This window comes from Passer montanus, unplaced genomic scaffold (genome assembly GCF_014805655.1).
Source record: "Passer montanus isolate IOZ18808 unplaced genomic scaffold, ASM1480565v1 scaffold14, whole genome shotgun sequence".
Taxonomy (NCBI): Eukaryota; Metazoa; Chordata; class Aves; order Passeriformes; family Passeridae; genus Passer; species Passer montanus.
Window position 1 is genome coordinate 14,461,275 of NW_024360941.1, and position 16,617 is coordinate 14,477,891.

General features: G+C 35.4%; 1 long non-coding RNA gene across 1 annotated transcript in view; it reads right to left on the reverse strand.

Annotated features, from left to right (window-relative positions):
- Positions 1 to 11,185: 11,185 nt before the first annotated feature.
- LOC120498008 overlaps positions 11,186 to 16,617 on the reverse strand; it is a 35,771-nt gene continuing 30,339 nt past the window's right edge. The window contains exons 4-5 of the long non-coding RNA XR_005626609.1: positions 16,059 to 16,214; positions 11,186 to 11,671 (exon numbers count right to left, since the gene is read on the reverse strand). This is a non-coding gene — a long non-coding RNA (uncharacterized LOC120498008). The remainder of the gene's footprint in view (positions 11,672 to 16,058; positions 16,215 to 16,617) is intronic.

Here is a 16,617-nt window from a genome sequence, read left to right on the forward strand (position 1 = left end):
TGGTTCATTTTTCAGATTTCTTTTAAAATCACTGGGGGAAATTCACAATACTAACCAGGATGGTCTGACTCTGGATTGTGGATCATGACTAAGAGATCTCCCAGTACTTTAGAAACATTTAATGACAAAAGTCTATTCTATTTAGTTCCACAAATTTACCCAAAAGTGTTAGGAGAAAACATGTTTGATGTGACAACTTGGAAACATCTTAAATACTAATGATCTTGAAATAGAAAGCCTGAAATATGTGTTTTGATCTCTTGTGCCCACTCCAGATGCAGGCTGCACAATATTCTTGAAACTGTTATACATATAACATCTATGTCTAATCATAATGTGTATCTGAAATACACTTTCCCTTAGCAAATAATATATGATTCTAGCTCTCAAGATCAGGACAGATGCTGCTTTATATAAATCTGTATAAACTTTTCCTAAACAAATATCTTAAAGTATAACACTTGAGAACTGCATCTAAAAGTAACTTCAAAATGTCTAATGCTAAATATTTGGATCTTTATTTAATCTCAGTAACTTCAGGATGTATGTGTGAATCTATGGAATGCCATAAGCCTTCGCTCTTTGTTTCTGTATATACATGTGAACAAATAGCAAGACTCTAAATTTTACATTCAGGTAAAGTATTAACTATTGCTCTTTTCTCTCTGTGCTGTTAATTCTGTTAACAAAGATTGCTACAAACTTTCTTAGTACAAAACTCATCTATTCTGCCAAACTACATCTTACTATAGCTATTGACAAGAACCGAGCGAACCTAGTGACAAGAATTCCAGAGGGAAAACTGTTATTAACAGCAACACTGAATATTCTGATACTCAAGAAAAGAGATTACTATACCTATTGACAAGACTGTCAACACTGAATATTCTGATACTCAAGAAAACCCATACTAATTATAGATGCCTTAGACAATATAAAATAATTCTCATTTTATACACAGGAACATGATAGACTGGACTTCCAGATTTACATCATTACAGGACAGGTTTTTTTTCTTTAATATATATTAGCTAGCTAGTTAAGCCAAGTATTTTTTTTTAATTTAATATATATTAGCTAGCTAGTTAAGCCAAGTCACTATTCAGAAAAGAAATGTCTAACATTTCTTAGCACCTTTATCCAAGAGATTGTCTCAAAATTTATAAATTAGTTTACTTCCCAGTAAATCCTGGGATCAAGTCTATCCCACTTTACCTGGAGGCCACATCCATTGCCCAACATAACCAATTGTTTACATGAGCTAGGCAATTTCTTCCCAAAAGTACAATTTAGAAATATTGTATACATAACTTCTCTGCTACTTACATGTGTTGCACACCATCTTCAACTACTCTGCAAACTCACATCATTTCACAGTTTGAAGAATCCTTAGCAAAATTAGAATCACATCTACACGGAAGTTTTGGGAGTCCACCATAGTAACAATATTATAAATGCTAAAATTGCCAAAATATATAACACATACACATATTCTATGCTGCATGTTCACCCTATTTTAAAATCTTAACTAGACTTGCAGTGAAAGGAAAAAAAAAAAAAAACTGCTATGATAATATTTCTTGAAATGTCCTAACCTAGATTGCTATATTTCTCCACACCACCAAATTCACTGCCTCAGTCCTTTTTTCTAGGACATCAAAACCATTGTCTTTTTCAGAAAAACTAATGAGCTAATCTGTTTCTTTAAGAAAACTTCATCATCACTCCACTGTCCCATTTCTCCCTGCTAAACCAACTGACCTCACTCCCAGCAAAGTTCTGCATCAACGTTTTTTTCCACCTTGCTATGAGATACCTCTCCCAACACCTGCTATTGCAACGCCAATTGGAAAGGAAATGGGCAATTGAGAACACTGAAGACTTTTGCCCTGGAAGGTTTACCCATGCAAAAGAAGCAGGGTATTTGGCAGTCATATGTGGGTTTTGCAGAGAAAATATGAGAGTTTTGTTTATACAAGCACTTTCACCTGCACTGTGGATAAATGGTTATTTTCTCACAGAAGTTTTGTGAAACATCCAGCACATGTCTTGACAGGTAAAAAAAGTGCTCAAGTGCCCTTAGTCTGTCCAATTTCTAACAAAATTAAAACTGCTTAGCCAATTCATTTACAGATCATATACTGTTCAATTCCTTTCATGTTCTAATCTCCTGAAATCTGAATATTAATCTTAGAACAAATATAACGTATTTTGAACTTCAGTCACCAAGAAGGATTTTCCCTTGTTAATCTCAAAGGATTGGCATAGAAATTTTACCACATTTTCTAAAAAAAATCCATACAAATTTAAAGTCAAGTTCTGGATTTAATTGAAGTAACCTTTTGTACAATCTAGCTTTAATGAAGTGCAATGAAGTTAAACTCCATAGGGGCCATTAATCTGAAACACTCCATTAAAACAACTACAAGGGGAGTTTTTAATAAACAGTGTGAACTAATGCCCATGTGGAAAGGTAATTGAGAGGGAACTGGTGTCTGGGCCAGATTGTTATTAAATCCTTATCACAGGTAAAGCTGAAACCCCAAATGGCAAGCTGCCATGTGATTTATAGTGACCTTCTCTTCCTAGCCTTAAAGAAAAGACTATGTTCAATAATAAAAAAATCCTGTGACCAAGCTATAAAATAACTGAGCAATTACTTAGAATAATTTATACAGTGCAATACACTGACCTTGCTCCAAGCATAAAATCTACAAAATAACTTCAGTAATAAAACTGTGAGCTACTAAAAGGACTAAAGATTTAACCATTTTTATTGTGCAGAACCTGAAAGCACTATAAATAGATAGCACACACCCAGCAGGAAAAATTTTTTAAAAAATCCAAATTTTTTAATCTCTTAAAAAAACTTCTCTAAATCTGGTACGGTTTTACCATATTGCAGGAATGACTACTGTCCTATTTTAAAAAATTCTACTGGGCTGCTAAAGTCCACACTTTTGAACATAATATACACTCAGCAGCTGAGCCCTGTCTAAGTCTCACAGGAAGAAATGCAACAAGAGACAAAAAAGTGCATCAGAGAACAGTTTGGTGTATAGCAGTATAACCTGTATTTCTAAGAAAGAAAAAAAAAATTTATTAGTCTCTTGAAAGGTAGTATAAGAACAGATATTTGCTCAAACAAAATATGTATACAAGTAGAATGTCTATATAAAAACAAACAACATATACTTTGAAAAATATCTCAATACATTTCTATAAAAAATTAAATAGATATTGCTTCAAATCAAAATTATAAGAAGCATGGCTTCAAAGCAAAGTGGAAATGTATTTGTACATCACTGGCTCTATACTTTTTTCTATGCATCAATTATCTATTATTTTATTTAGATAATTCTTATCTAAATAAAAAAATGGGACTGTGATTTGTGACCAGATATATAAGAAGCATAAGAGTGCTACAATGAAAGTCTGACGCGGTTAAGTATAATCAATAGCAGAATAATTCAGGTGAAAAGAAAAATATCCACTATTATTTTCAGTCTAGCAGAAATCCAGATTACAGCAGATGCCATCCAGAAGAATACAGGCTATGCACAGCATAACTGAAAGATGGAAATTGTCAACAGATTCATATCATGCAAGACAAAAAGCTTTCATCCTAATTAATAGCAACTTAGTTAATTTGGCAATATGGCTAAGTACAGGACACTCCATTACATAAAACTTGTATTACCTTCATCAGTGGGCATTTATACTAAGTTCATTTCCATTCAGGAACGGAAATAAAATCTTGCGATTTCAATGAGAATCAATTGGACAAGCTTTGGTCCAGGTCCCTGCACTTCATTGCATCCCATGCCTTTTGATGGTTTTGACTCTGGCAAAGATTTTTTTTTTTTTTCAGTATCCATGCCATGTCTCTCATATCTTCCCTTCTAAGTTGTGTCTTCCTCCTTGATTTTTTTCTCCTGATTTTGCAACATCTGTGACGTTAGTTTTGGCATGTTTTGGCCCTTTGTACTGCACCTCATGCAATCCTGGTTCATTTTCTTGTAGTCACTAAATTTCCCAGATTCGGGTTTTGGTTTTTTTTGTTTGTTTGTTTTCTCAGTTGCACTTCCTCTGATCGTATCTCCATTGCAGAGTGTTTGTAAGTCTTTCTTTTCTGTTTCCAGGATTTCAAAGGCAATTAATTTTGGCAAGCTTTGGTATTTGGCATATGTTGGTCCTTTGCACTGCATCTCATGTAATCCCAGTCCATTTTCTTGTAGTCACTAAATTTCTCAATTTTCTTGGTTTTTTTTGTTTTTTTTTTTCAATTGCATGTCTTTTGATCCTATCTTCTTTGCAGCATGTAAGTTTTTCTTTTCTGTTTGCAAGCTTTTGTTTCCCTTCCTGAATGGAAAATAAATTTCCTATCTCTGAATTCAGAAAATAGGTTGGAACCCCAAGAAGGTCCCTTGGACATACAGGTAAAACTGCTCTGAAAAAATATTTTGTCAACTTATTCATGGATATTGACCTATTTCCAGGGGGTTAACATGTGCTATTATTTTTGACTTTTGGCCAAAACACATCTTACACTCTTATTATGAGAAGAGATACTTTTGGTAAATTTAGATTAGATATTAAGAAGATATTCTTTCCTGTGATAATGGTGAGACATTGGAATAAGTTGCTCAGAGAGGGTGTGGATGCCCCATTCCTGGAAGTGTTCAAAACCAGGCTGGATGGAGCTTTGAGCAAACTGGCCTAGTGGAAGGTGTCCCTGTACATGGCAGAGAGGTGCTGGAACAAGGTGATCTTTAAGGTCACTTCCAACCCAAACCACTTAATGATTCAAAGATTCTGTGACTCAGTGATGGTTACTAGGATGCACGTGTTTTTAATAAATACAAGCAAATCTGCACTTGTTTCTGTTTATTGGCACCTGAAACATATAGCCAATAAATACAGTCAGTGGAAACTCGAGGTTATGAAGAAATTACTCCAGTGTTATTTTATGCTTCCTCAGAACAAAGTGTGAGGTTCATATGTCTTTGTACCTCATTTTAAAAATAGAAATATAATTTAGCTACATATTGGCAAGTGGACAACTCTGTCGTTTTAATATGAGTAAAAGTGAAAGCTCTGTATAAAAGCCCTGGAAAGAAATGGAGTTCAGCATGTGACTAAAGTTAAATACAATATTTAAGTACATTATTAAACAGGGATGAACTGAAGCTTGTGTTTAAATGTTTCACTGAACTGTGTCTGAGAAAGGACTATTTTCAGCTTCTGCTTATGTTTTTTCCAATGCTAAATCTCAAGCAAAATAAAGCCATTCCAAACAATTAAATGTGCTTAACTGTACTAGTCTCTTTCCTCAGCCAGCTGATTCTTGTATTTCAAAGGAACCACTCCAGTTTGTATCAGCTCACTACCTGCTTCAACATCTGACTGGGAAGACGTTTACTTTAAAAAATCTAGAAAAAAAATCTGTTGAGGTTTTGAATATGACTGAACTACATTTCATAGGGAAATGTCCTACAGGATAGGGAGTCTTGGTCAAAAGAGTAAACTAGTGAAAATGCTGTCTCTCCCCCAAAGGTTTTTCTTTTCTTTCAGAAAATATTACTTGAAATTTTCAACTTAGAATAGTTCAGTTATTTACAAGTTTCAAGAGATTGGCATGAACAGGAATTCACTGTTACATTCTAAGTTGCTTTTTCTGAATTCTTGGATGGAAAATTGTTTCTTTCTCAGCTCTCAGTACTGTCCCCTCACAATGTATTTTCTTCCTACCTTACTTTTTTACCATGATTCTAAAGAATTTGTGCATCCCTGACACAGCTCTACCCAGTAATGGGGAGGGTACCTGGCAGTCTTTGCATTGTTATCTAGAGAAGGGATCTGAAGACAATCTGAGCTAAATAGCTTTGAAGAGTTAGAAGACTTGTTTGGGAGAGAATGTCAGCAAGCAAATATTAAGAATCCTACATTGGCTAGACATTGCTTTACTAATGGAACATCATCCATTTCAGCATCATTTGTTTGATTAGGAGTTATTGACTAAATCAATATCTTCTGTCAATTATCTGCTTCAATAAGAGAAATCAAGCCCTGTTCCTATTTTTGCCTGAATTTCTCCAAAGACGTTTCCTAATGGATATGGATAATATCCTCTAGCCATATGGCAATATATAATGCATATACACACAAGCCCACTACATCTGTACATACAAAACACCTTTAAAAGTAAGTTTCATAATACTGGCCATGTGTGTAGTCATACAAATAAAGTATGTAAACACATGCATTTCTGTCAGCATTAAAAAGATATGTTATTTCCTGAGTTTAAAGCAAATAGCAGGCTCCTGAGGAACAACAATGCCTAGTCATAAAGGAACATACTGAATATTCAGAACAATTTAGGTATCTGCTGTTCTACAGTTTCCTCCCAACACACACATAATTTTTTACTATATAAAATTCACCACCCCTTAACACAAGGAAAATTACCTAAGTTTCAATACAAGTCTGGCTGTCAGGAAGCTCCCAAGTCAGATGACTGGACAAAGGATAAAACCTTCTTCCTCTTATAAAATCCCACTGTTCCATTTCTGAAGGGAGCTTTGCTTCTTTGAAATGGTTAAGACAAAACATGAAAACAACATTTCATTTTTTTGGCAATCTGGAAAATCATTCTTCTAATCCAAACCAGTATTCAATGTTATTTTGTTCTAAGGGGATGTCCAGTTGAAGCAAGGGTGGCTCATGGATTTCATTACCTGCAATCTACTTTTGTAAGTGATGGACACCTTCCAGTTCTGCACTGTCCCATGAAGGTGTCAGATAAATCCCAACACAGGAATTCAGTCACCTGATGGTATATTTTATCATAGAATTATTCAGGTTGGAGTGATCACTGAGTCCAACCTTTGACTGACCATCATTTGAACTAAACTCTAGCACTGAGTGCCATATCCAGTCCCTTCTTGAGCACTTCTAGGGATGGTGACTCCATGGTCAGTCCATTCTAATGCTTAACCACACTTTCAGTGAAGAAATTCTTCCTGATGTCCAACATGAACCTCCCCTGGTGCAGCTTGAAACCATTTCCTCTTGTCCTGTCACTTGTTACATGTGAGAAGAGGCCAACACCCACCTGTCTACAACCTCCTTTCAGGGAGTTGTAGAAGGAAAATGTCTCCCCTAAGTTTCCTCCTCTCCAGAATAAACAAATGCAGCAAAGCTCCAGAAATACATAACACCTGTAAATTTGTGCTGTTTAGTAATGCACTTTCAGAATACAGCATAGACTGAAAACAACAAAAAGCTAAGGAAAATAAAGCTTTGTCTTTACTGCCCTCTTCAGGCTGCAATAATTTTGTGTTTGTTATGCATAACAAACACACTCTTCAGTGCAGCAGGTCTGTAGAGCCATTCTGAAATATTTTGTTTAATCTGTGATTTTGCCTAAAAGAAGCTATCTGATTTATACTGCTAAAAGAGAGTGAATCTACGGGTGTAAGAAAATCAAAAACATTTTTGATGGCTTCACAAAACATGCACTATATGAAGCTGTCACAGTCGCAGTAATTGAGAAATTCACAGTGAAACAAGCTCTTAAGATTTTTCAGAACAGTCAAAACATGGTAGCATTCATATCAAACAGTTGTTCCATAATTTAGAAGTGTTTGTAAAGGACAGAAAGCTATAAACTAACATTCAGTAAATTTATGATTTTTCACCCCTTACAAAGTTAAAATTGCATATTAATTTTAATCATGTTGCATCATTTCCATCTACAAACAAAAACTTCCATATACTACATCTTCCACTAAGTCCTTCTATTTCTTTAAGATCTAATTAATATTCTTAACTTTTTCCAAATGTGGTTTATCTCATATTTGCTAAAGTATTGTTTATTCTCTTATTCAGTATGTTGATAGAGACAGAAAACTACTCTTGAATTTGAACTTATTTCTGAACCATTAAGTCACCTAGTTTTATTTTTAAAAATGTATTTTAGTATTTATAATATTTTAAGTACCAAGATTATTCTTAATAATTTCCTTGAAAACCATTAAAAGTTTTTACTTTTCTGTGGCATTTCAGAATTTGGTCTTAGAATCCCAACGTCACTCATATAAAAATGCTGCAGCAAATTAAATCTTGTGAATAGTTGCTTCTACTTTTTATATAAGGCCTAGTGTAAAATCATGTGAGACTTGTGCATTAAATTCAAGAGGACCATGATTAAAATCCAGCCCCTACTAACACAGCCACACCTTCTGAGATCTAACACTCTAATTCACATTATCATGGTATTCTGGCACCAAGTTCGATACTTTAGGCAACAGCATGTCCCATCTTTTCTGTTTATCTTTCCTTAATTCACCCCACATTTATTCTGACTATTTCCAGTATTTTGGGCTCACACTTTTACATTGTTCTAAGATTTACTTTTGTTCCACCTTACTTTACCTAAATCTGTCTTCCAACATTTTCCCTTTCCGTGTTCCTCATTACACTTCTGTCGTCATCCTTTTGACTGCTCTTCTATGTTCTAAAAAAATGTGTCCTTGTTATCTTGATTAATCTCAACATGTAGAGTCTGAGTCCACTGCTTCTGAAGTCAGTAATCTAAGGGGAGGATTTGGCCAATATAAAATGGCCTTCCCTCCCTTGAATTCTGTGAGTATGAGGTATGAAATACCCATGTAAGATATGATATATTATCATTTTGTTTTTTAATATGTACATAATATGGAAACAGAAAAAAAAACAGATGCTCTCCTAATAGTCATAAATATAACTGCATTCTTAGCATAAACCCTGAATAGTTGTGTTTGCTCATAAGTAGTAATGCCACAAGCGTGACAAGGATTTGACCTGCATTACATGTGAATTCAGCTTTTTGATTATGACACATTCTTATGGAAGTTGGATTTTTTTCTGACACAGGTTGGAGGAGGAAAGTGTTAAGAGGTCATAGAAAGCAGAGATTTAGAGAAAGCAAAGGTATTTGGATAAAACCAAACAAGTACTTTAATATGTGTTTTCCAATATTTCTGTCTATTTAACCTGGTTACTTTAGGCATTAACCTGCAAAGCATTTAATTTTAAGCATATAACCAGGTTTAATCACATGTTTAAAATTAAATACATGCTTGGGTTTCATACTGAACCAAGCCTTATGCCCTCCGACTTAAATGGATTAAAATATAATTGTATTTCCATCAAATACAGCTTGTGCAAATAATGCCAGGCAGTCAGGCTTATCAAAATAGATACTTATTATTATTTACATGTTCCTGAAGCCTGTTCATCACTTTGGTACCTCAAATAAGGGGGACTGAGGAAGAAAATTAGCAGACAAGGCTGAATTAGTTAAAATGAAAAAATAATAGTACCTTATTATGTTTGCTAGCTAGCATGTGGCTACTTAGGGGAAAAAAAAACTTCTCACCCACCACAGATATTACCACATGTGCATGTATTTATATGCATCTTATTCTCTGCATTTCTCTTTCACTATTTTAATTCAGTTTCTGAAACATGCCAGACAAGCAGATACAAACAGGACCTTGTTTGATTTGATTAGGCTAGAATGGAGAGTTTGATTTCTTTCCAAAGTTTTCCAACAGTTGACCTGAAACGTATCAAAGCAACTTCCAGCTCTTTTGTTTCTATCAAGTTGTCCCAATTTCCTTGTTTCACCAGATCCCACAGTTGCCACATCTTTGAAGTTCATTTGTTGTTCATGGTCATTTTCTTTCTAGTGATTAATATAGCAGACACTCAGACTGAGAGTGATTTCAAGTTTGTCTGTAATTTATTCTAGTTGAGAATCTACAAGCTGAGGCAGAAATACTATATTCTACAATTGAAACATGCAGAAACGATGTTAACGTCTTTGGCACTGAGTACTGCAACACCATATCATAATCACCATACTACTTGATGTTTCTGCAGTGTTATTAAATTGGAATGTGAACATGTACACAAATTGATTGTAGAGTAGTGCTACAACTCATGTGCTGAAAGACTTTATAATCAAGATTATGAGATCCTGAACACTTCCTTTCTAACAAATACTGGGCAATTTATCACTGATATTGTTTCACACAATCAGTTTAAGAAGAAACAAAGTGAAGTTCATACTAAATATGAAACCAAATGTCATTTACTTTTAATCCCCCATCACCATGTGTTAGCACAGTCATTAGCTTTGCCTCAAGGTAATAACATTCATATAATTATTACAAAATATTTTCATAGCTTTTTATTTTTCTTAGGATTTTTTTCCAAAATGAAGAGGAATGGTCAGGGGGAATTGGCAAGAAATTATGCAGCAGCCATGAAGTATTTCTTTAGTATCAAAATTCAGGCTTTGCTGAACCTTCTTTTGAGACAGCATTTTGTTTACTTACAAGTCTAATTAGGACAGTGACAGGAAAATCCTTTCTTTCCCATCAAACATCAGGATTGGCACATGGATGGTAAGGCAAATGTCTCCTGAGAACAGAATTTCCATTGAGACCAATCTTCAAACTGTAATTGCAATTCAAGGGCGTGCAGGAAAACTGCCAGAATGGGGTGGTCGGTACTGGCCAACATGCTCAGGCAGTGCCTTACCCTAACATCCTCATCGCTCCTGAATCCAAAGGGTCACTGTAGAGCCACATCAATGCACAGCAAATGAGACCCTGTCCCAGTACAGGAGGCCCAGAAAGATTTTCTTTCTGGCACTTGGAGCTATGCTAATCAGGAAATTTGGTACAGAGAGAGGAGTAAAAGGAACTCCACTTCATAAAACAAACTAAGTGAACATGAGGGAAAACTTCCCAAGCAGGAAAATCTCTGCCATGCAAGGAAAAGTTATGGGGACTTTTTAAGCAAGCAACACAGGAAGAGAGAATTTTTAAAATGCTGTGTACCAGTTCAAAACTTGTGAAAAATTGTTAGCATTTTGAAAAGCATCATGTAAAAAAATCATGACAGACTGTCATGTTCTCTATTGCAATAGCACTGGCATATGTGGCTTTCCTGTTACTGTTTGATGCAGAATTCAAAGCCATTAATCTATAAAGGTTACTGACATTAGTGATTCACTAAATTACTGATACAAGAACATTTAATGAAGAATTGTTTTCAGAAGCAGACAGACATACTCTGACAATACCCCATAACTCCTTGCTGACAGACATAAAAACATGTCAAAAGCCTAAGCTTTAAATTCTAAGACTTCCCTATTTCTAGGGCCATGTCTACACAGTGATATGGAGAGATACCTGATCTAGCTTCAAATGCATTTATTAGCAGACTTGACAAGACAGTGTTCAAAGTCCAAATTCTTTAGCTGATCCTAAATCTTGAGGACAAGTAGCTGCCTTCACTTTGTTTACTCACCTCTTCTGCTGGTTCCTTTGCCATTTCTGGTAACTTAGCATTACTCTAATGGCAGTATTTACAACTGAAATCACAAATGCAACAGAAGCAAATCTATATACAGATATTTTTCAAGTTTAAAGTACCCTTTTGTGTCAAAACCTCCAATTATGCAACTATAATCTGTGTAATTTATTGAGATCTCATGTGCAGTCCAAAATAAAAATTACAACATTCTAAATGTGACAAAGAATTTTCCCCACTTTGGTAGAAATGACATTGTTGGTGAACTTTTCACTTGCAATCACTGCACTATTGGCCACACCTCCTGGAAAGAAAAAGAGATGAGTGTTTGCCTTTGCCTTAGGCAGAACATTTAAAGGCAGTAAAGCTGGGTATGGGACAAAACACAACTAATATCTATTATTTTAAATTTCAAAAGCACTCTTTGTTAATATCACAAACCATTGTAGAATCATCATTGTAGCCTACATTCTTTACCATTTTTATAAGTAACAGTTGTTTTGTACAAAAGGTTAAACTTGACACTTGTAGACACCTCATCCTTAAGATGGGAAAACACACTGAAGACATTACCGCCTCCTCTAATCTGCTGACATTCCTAGGCCCCTCTCCTGTACTGCCTTTCTTTTCACACTTCTCTTTCCTTAATGCAGCTTTTAGAGAGAACAAAAAAGAAAATTTTCCATACTTTGACATTAACAAATCTCTCTTAATACCTCACACCTCTTCACTTTCCACTGCTGCTTTTTCCAATTAGGCTAAATGTCAGTGGGAACTTCTTTTTCTGCTTACCAGCTATGCCTTACTGCACTCTTTTCTGATGACTTAAAGAACTGCCCTTGGCTCAAATGTTACTGATTTCCCACTGCTTTGAAATAATCAGTCATCATTCCTTCCAAGGACTGCCTTCTCAGGAATATTGTATTTCTTTGATCAAACTGTCTCTCTAACCATCTGATTCTTTCTGCAACCTTTCTTTATGGTTCCACTAGCAAGACCAACTATTCCGTTCATACACAGTAATTCCCAGAGCTTTCTCTGGAATCTTACACTGTCCACATTCTAGTTTCCTGATTTGACTTTCAGAAACCTTTAAGTGCAGCTAGCTCCTGGCTGACAAACGAGTCTGATACAGACAAACTCTGAAAGACACACATTTTTGACAGTATATTTTGCATTTGTGGAACAGAAAAGCTAAGCTTTTTGTTGTCAAAGACTGTTTTCCACAGAGAAATGCCTCACCATACTGGGAGACATTCAGCTGTTTTACGCACATGAGATGCTAAAGGACAGAGAACAGAATAAAATTTACTGTTCTTACTCCCTCTTACATTGAGTCTCTTGAAAATATAAGCATATATTCTAAATGTGTCTCCCTAAAGCAGGGGACATGTAATCTAGGAAAGTACTCAGATCCAACAGAAAAATTGGGAAGGATACAACCTAACTTATTCACATTTTAATTGAGCTGGCTATTCCAATCATTGGGCCTGCCAGTTTGATATGGCACAGGACTTTCTGCAACACCCCAACATCCTAAGACAGAAATGTCGGCTCCCTTGCCGGTGTCAAATTCCCTGTTGCTGATCCCATCTGCTTCTTTAAGTGACGTTTCTGGCAAGCACTGTTCTAGATTAATCTCTTGTAAAACCCATCTGCCTTTTCCCAAAAGAACATCAAGTGCTTCCTGCTGCCACTCAGGGGAAAACATGGTAAGAAAAATGTCTTTCTTCCTCAGCTAAATGAGTGCTAAAATGATTGAGGCTCTGTTTTTACTCTTACACACCCTAAGTTTCCATCATGTCAGGACAGATGTAAGATACACAATACTCCCAACTCATTCATATCTTGAGGTTCATCTTTGTCTTATCATGTACATTAGATTTATGCATTCAGGCATCTCTAAACTTAAATAAAAGGAAAACCATCAGCATTACCTAAGCCAACTTCACATCTAATTTTGTTTCTAAGGTTCTTTGGAAGAGAGATCTTTCTCCAAATTTCCTAAAGGATTTCTCAATGCCAGCTGATGTCAGTAATAATGAACTAGAAAATGAGCAATCAATTAACTATGTCACTACATTACTTTTATTTCTGTGAAGGGATCAGAAGATTTGTGTTAAGCAGGACAAGAGCTACTTTTCTTTATCACAACCAGAAACTAGCATTTGAAACTCTGACTTTTAGAGACATCATATCAGTCCTCATATACAATGCCACCATCTAGCCCTTCCATTATGTTTCATTGAGAATAAAACTATCTATTTCTTGAAGCCTGACTAGCCTGAAAATGCACCTAACAGAGTTTGCTACAATGCACACTGGCTTCCTGCTTCGCAGGGGAGAGAGCTATGCTCAGTTATACACATTTCATGCCTAGAAACCCAGTAAAAGGATAATCCACTGAAATGTGTATGTGTGTAGAATTCCAATGTAAACATAGGCAGAGAGAAATATCAAGCATCTTTAAAAAGCTGACGAGACTTTATTTTTTCTTTTAATTTATTCCATGTAAAATCCCATTGGTATCTGCAAAACTGATTGCATACATCACTTTCAGCTATGAATATGACTCCTAAAACAGTAGCAGGAAAGGAGACAGAAAAGATCTAATAGTCCTTAGCACATCTGGCTCTTCCTTTGTTCCCAAAAAAAAATTCAAAAGCGTTAAAAAAGAAAATTTTCACAGCTTGCTCAAATTTAGGTGTACTTACAACATTATATGAACACAACGGTTAAGCTCAGCAAAAGAAAAGCAAGATTCTCTGCTTGAATCAAATGCAACAATTTGTTGAAGATTCCGAGGTTGCCATTAGGAATACTTATCACCTCTTCATAGTTTTGTATATATCTATACTCTTAGAAATATTTTGAGGGTATTGGTAACATATACAATGATGCTTATATGACCATATGAGGGAGAATTTGACAAGACATTTGAGGTGAGTCCAGACAAGCAGATTGATCATTGCAGTTAAAGTCCTAGCAGATAAGAACCTTGAGTCAACTGCATCACTAACAATTACTCACGTCAAAGTAGTGTTGAAAAGAACTCCTCAGTTTTTCAGAAGACTAAAATACTGGTGATTGCACTTAATCCCTCTAGTTTCAACAGCAAACATAGGCCAGTGAACAAACAATTTAATAAACTCAAGCATCCCTTAATATTTAGGAGAATAAGTTCTGCTATCTAGAAGGATTTTTAAACCCCGATGCTCCGGAAGGACTTAAAATGAGAGGTTCCTGTTCTTGTATTATGTTCTTAATTGGTGCTAAAAATCATCCATAAACTGCTGGGCTTCCAAAATGAACCTGAAATCTCCAAGAGAAAACAGACTGCCTAACAAGTCCTTAAAATCAAGACTCTGACAGAGAGAGAGACAGAAAAAAAAAAAAAAGCCAGCAGACAGTGGCACACCTCTATCAGTAGCTACTTCTAATAGCTTTATACTTATATGTAGTCTTCAAGTATATGTGTGTTTGCACATGTGCACTAACCCTCCTAAACATGTTGCTCTGAGATCTTACTTAAAAAGCAAATTTTAAATACAAACACAACTTTTGATATTCCTCAGCTAAATTCTACTGATCAGATTTTTTAAACTCCTGTTTCTGATTTCTATGCCCTTTGGTTAGTAGAATTCTACATCAGAATAACATCAGTTCTGCTTGAATAAGGAAAGCAGAGTAGTTCCAACTGCACCAAGACAGTGTGAAAAGAATCATCAATAAGCATTCAAGAGATGTGTCTTGAATCTCAAGTAATTTCCACAAAATGCTCTTCATCCATGAAAACATACTTTATTTCCCCACTTTTGATGCCACTTTTGTATTCTACAAAACACTGAGGGTGGCTTTCTTCTATACTGAAAAATTCATGCAACTCCTGCTGTCCTGTTCAATTGTTATTGTTGGTGTTGCCCTGTTACTTCTCCATATACCCCTACATGGTGTCTTTAAGATTAATATTTTAAAATGTACATACATAAAGGGAACACTTATTTTAAAGGGAATTTACTTCTGTTATGACCTTTACCTTTTCTTGTGATCTATCACTGAGGAAACAAATGGTCCAAGGACATCTCAGCCATTAGGTACTCCGTTGTCCTCTCTTGGAATAATTGTATTCATAGATATGGGTGTGTGACATGAATTGGGGCATCTTCATATTTTTATCCCTTGCATTTTCCTTCATAGGTAAAAATGCCAAGGGCCAGTTCACATATGCAGCTTGTCCTACTTGCCATACTTTTGTATATTTCTATTGACAGGTAGAGCAGGAAATAAAAATGTTTCCCAAATGTTTTTTGGGGTTTATTTGGTTTTATTTTTAAAACAAGTCTTTGCCTGCTAGAAATTATACTGGTAGAATGAAACAAATATAAGAATGGCAGCAGCTTTACCAAAGATGAATAGATGAGGGCAAAAATTCCATTGCTATGAAGAAGCTTGTCCAAGCAGAAACTTGCTAAGGTTTGCCTTTGTTCCCTTCCTGAGGGTTGGTATTTTCTAGTCTTGTGCATAAATTGAAATAAAAACTCTAAGTAACTTTTCTAGAAAATCCAGCCACACAACAACATGGAAAAATTTATTCCCAAGCTTCACTCCAATGCAGGGCCATAGTTATTTCACTGTAATTTAACATACTGTGACATTATATGGTTTATATAAGTGGAGCAAAAGTCACTTACATAAACTTGTTCCCAGGTTTTCTCAGATTCAGAGCCACAGTTCACCAATTAGCATTAATTTCCACAAGAAGTATGCGTGAGGTGAGTACTTTCAAGTGGTCCTTTTCCAGAAGATGAGGCTTAGTCAGCTACTAACACTACATGACAAGTTTTGTCCTGTAGAAAGACATGAAAAAAAGGAGCTTGCCTACATATTCAGAAATAAGACTTTTACAAAAGCCTAGCACAGATTTTCAGATACTGAACAAATCACGTCTCTACTACATTGACTCAGGTTTGGATTCTTCAGTGAACAACTCTGAGATGGAAATGTGTGCTAATGAAATATGTAATGGTATCATGGATGCCCCATTATTTAAAGAAGCATAAAATAAATGAATACATGTTCTCAAAAGATAGGGACAGTGCTTTTGGGCAGTCATTCATCAAGCAAGTGCCCATTGGGGGGCATTTGGAATTTCATATTTGATGATACTTCTCCAGTGTTTCATTAGTGCTGTTCACTTAATTATGTCTTGTCTAAATGATCACTTAAATTTTTTATAGAACCAGATTCCCT